The sequence below is a fragment of the Perognathus longimembris genome, chromosome 1 (assembly GCF_023159225.1).
Source record: "Perognathus longimembris pacificus isolate PPM17 chromosome 1, ASM2315922v1, whole genome shotgun sequence".
Lineage (NCBI taxonomy): Eukaryota > Metazoa > Chordata > Mammalia > Rodentia > Heteromyidae > Perognathus > Perognathus longimembris.
Genome location: NC_063161.1, coordinates 46693894 through 46697803, shown reverse-complemented (window position 1 = coordinate 46697803; position 3910 = coordinate 46693894). Strand labels below are relative to the sequence as shown.

General features: G+C 36.3%; 1 pseudogene; it reads left to right on the top strand.

The window, feature by feature from the left end:
- The first annotated feature begins 3010 nt into the window (after nt 1-3010).
- On the top strand, nt 3011-3910 carry LOC125363483 (annotated as a pseudogene).

Here is a 3910-nt window from a genome sequence, read left to right as displayed (position 1 = left end):
GTAGGCATATATACAATATCCAGTGTACCAAAATCATATACAGTAACTATGTAGGGTATGCCAAAGGAAATTCACCTAGAAAATTAAATGTAATGCCAATAGAATCCTCCTGTGTCCTTCTCTTGGAGTTGTTTTTGCTTATCCTCATCTTATATAATCATGTGTACATAGCTTTTGAGATATTGTGATCCACTGATAGGTCTATTCTAGACCTTTTTATGTTTGTTTAGTTTTACATAGACCTTGCCCAGTTTCTGTTTCCAGCCCTAATATCTATCACAGAATCAAAATTGTCTCCAATAAGCATTCATAGATATTATTGGATACAAGTTCAGCTTATCCTTTTATATCTCCTTCTGGTTACTGCATGCTTTCTAATAATACTGTGTGCTTTAAAGATTGTAGATAATTATTTTTGTATTCTTATATGTACCGCGTGCTAACCGATTGCACCACTGGAGCTCCATATTTTTGTATTCTTAAGGCAAATAAACATTTTCATATAATGCCATTCCAATTATAAAGTTCTAGCTCTTTTATATGCTTAATGATAAAGATACTCAGGAAGAAACTTGCCCCCAGAGACATCATTAATCTTATTATTAGACTTCCAATTTACTAGTTATGCAAACTACATTTCACTTTCTCATATAATGTACACTAAACCTCAAAAACAATTATCTACTTGATAAGACCTCTTTGACTGCATTCCAGCTGGACATTTCAAAGTTCTATGGTAGGGAGACACATCCACATAAATTTGGACCAATGCTATTCAGTGATTCATTATGCTTTTGAACTTCATAAAGCAATAATATTCTCTTTGTGTTATGCTGAACTCAAAATTTATCTTTTCAGTCACTAATTTAATCAAAGAATAACAATGTAAGTAGAGGAACCAGGAATGGTTCTCCTGACAAAATAAATTACAAGTGAACATTGTATCCCTTATTAACAATTTTACACATACTCATCTTTCTTTTGTGTTTTTCTTCAAACTCATTATCCCATCTCTAAAAATCATCCTCTCTCCAGATTTCTGCACTGTTTTCTTTACCTTTATCAGTTCATAAAACCTCCAAAACCCTTCATTTGCATATATATCTGTTTTAGTTCCTATATCTCAATGTCCACTTTACTTGATCTTACTAAGAAATACGAAGAAAAATCCAATGGATTTCTGTAATAGTTAATGTTAACAGATTGTCAATATTGATTTGATATTAATGATACTGGATTATTGGATGGAAAGAATTCCAATGATAATTGGAATTGTATTCTTTTCTTCATTTTCACCTTATTAAAATTGGATCTTAGCCTTGAATATAATGAAACATGAATGAAGCATTTCACTTTAGTTGAGTAAAGTTGTCTTGGTATACTAATTCTGTATATCCAGGACAGCTAGGTGTGTAAGTGTGTTTGTGATGTGTGTCAAGTGTAACACAATATATGCTTATGTTTCAGGTGGAAGACATTATTTCATTATGTACAAGTTTCTCTCATTCTATTTATTTGCTTTTATTGTAAAGAAAAATGACATGCTGTTCCTGGTGTATCCTGTTAAAGAAAGAAGCAGGTTTCCCTGTCTTGAGTTCCTTTACTTCCATTTAATTTATTCATATATAAAGAATGGAAAATTGTTATCATTACAGGGATTATTCTCCAGTTGTATTGCAAATGAATGTCTTAACACTCTACTCAGATGATCTGGAAGTATGAGCTATTGTTTTTCCTGGTATGACCATTTTTTAAATTTATTGTCAAAGTTATGTACAGAGGGGTTACAGTTTCATATGTAAGGCAGTGAGTACATTTCTTGTAAAACTTGTTACTTCCTCCCTCATTTTTCTCCCTCCCAGGTTCCCTCCCTACGTTCCCCCAAGTTGTACAGCTGGTTTACAGCATATGTCTTGTAAGCATTGTTGTTGCATTAGTTCGCCTTTGACCCTTTGTCTCTCCATTTTAGTGTTCCCCTTTGCTAGTTCTGATAAATCTACATAGGGTACCAAAATCAGTTATGGTGGCGTTAAGGGTAAAACCATGGGGAAGAAAGATGACAGAAAAAAGGCACAATTTCACATGGTACTTTAAAAATAACAACAACAAAAATAAACCACTTATTTCCAAAACTTGAAGTTCATTTCACTTAGCATCATCTTTTGTGTTCACATGGACATAGCTATTGACCTACTGTGACCTTCTGCTAGGAATATCCTAGACATATACTAATTATTTACAATGAGGGAAACCATAGAGTCTATGCTTCTTTGGGTCTGGCTCACTTCATTTAGTATGAAGTATGATTTTTTTCCAAGTCTTTCCATTTCCTCACACATGGGGCCATGTCATTCTTTCTGATAGAAGCATAGAATTCCATTGTGTACATGTACCACATTTTCTTGATCCATTCATCTACTGAGGGGCATATGGGTTGATTTCATATTTTAGCAATGGTAACTTCTGCAATGATAAACATAGTTGTACTTATAGCTTTAGTGTGATGTTGCTTCTAACCCTTTAGGTAAATGTCCAAAAGTAGGGTTGTTGGGTCATAGGGAGTTCTGTGTTTAGCCTTTTGAGGAACCTCCACACTGCCTTCCAGAGTGGTTGAACAAGTTTTCACTTCCACTAATAGTGTAGTAGGGTTCCCTTTTGTTCATATTCCAAGCAGCATCTGTTGTTATTAGTTTTCTTCATAATGGACAGTCTTACTGGAGTGAGGTGGAATCTGAATGTTTTTTTCATTTGCAATTCTGTTACCGCCAGTGGTGTTGAACACCTCTTTATGTGCCTCCTGGCCATTGCGTTTCCTCTTACGAGAAGTCTCTCTTTAAATGGTAAGGCCATTTTTAAAACATGAATGGGGAGTGCAGTGCACTTTCTGAAGAATCATAATTTTGATATTGATGTTTTCTTCATACTATTTTCATTGCTATTGTGCTCCTGAGATACGTTTTCTCCCCTCCCTTCAGACCTGGTAAAAGTCAGTGGATCATAATGGGAAACTATGTTCATCCTTGGAGGTTTGACTGATGACCCTGAATTAAAAGTTGTGCTATTTATCTTTCTTCTTCTGACCTATTTGCTAAGCATCACGGGCAATCTCATCATCATCACATTCACCCTGGTGGATATTCACCTGAAGACCCCCATGTATTTTTTCCTTAGGAATTTCTCCTTCTTAGAGATTTCCCACTACTAAGTGCATCCCTAAATTACTAGTTGCTATGGCTACAGGGGGAAAAACTATTTCCTATAATTGTTGTGTCACTCAGGTGTTTTTTGCCTTCCTACTTGGAGCATCTGAGTTTTATCTGCTGGCAGCTATGTCCTATGACCGGTATGTAGCCACCTGCAAGCCTTTGCATTATACAACCATCATGAGCAACAAACTTTGCGCACAACTTGTCCTCAGCTCTTGGCTTGCTGGCTTCTTAGTCATCTTTCCACCACTCCTATTAGGTCTAAATCTTGAGTTCTGTGCCTCCAATGTTGTTGATCATTTCTACTGTGACACTACACCCCTCCTGCAGATCTCCTGCACAGACACACAGCTCATAGAGATGATGGGCTTTGTCTCAGCTTTAGTGACCCTCTTGGTGACACTGGTAATGGTGATCATATCCTATACTTTGATTGCCCTCACAATTCTAAAGATCCCTTCCAGTAGTCAGAGGAAAAAGGCTTTCTCCACCTGCTCTTCGTGTTAACTTTATCGTATGGCAGCTGCATCTTCATGTACGACAAGCCATCAGTCAAACAAAGAGTATCTTTTTCCAAAGGAATCTCAGTACTCAACACCTCAGTTGCTCCACTTTTGAACCCTTTTATCTATACCTTGCGGAATCAACAAGTGAAGAAAGCCTTCATTGATACCATACACAGAATGGTCTCCTTTAAAAAATGA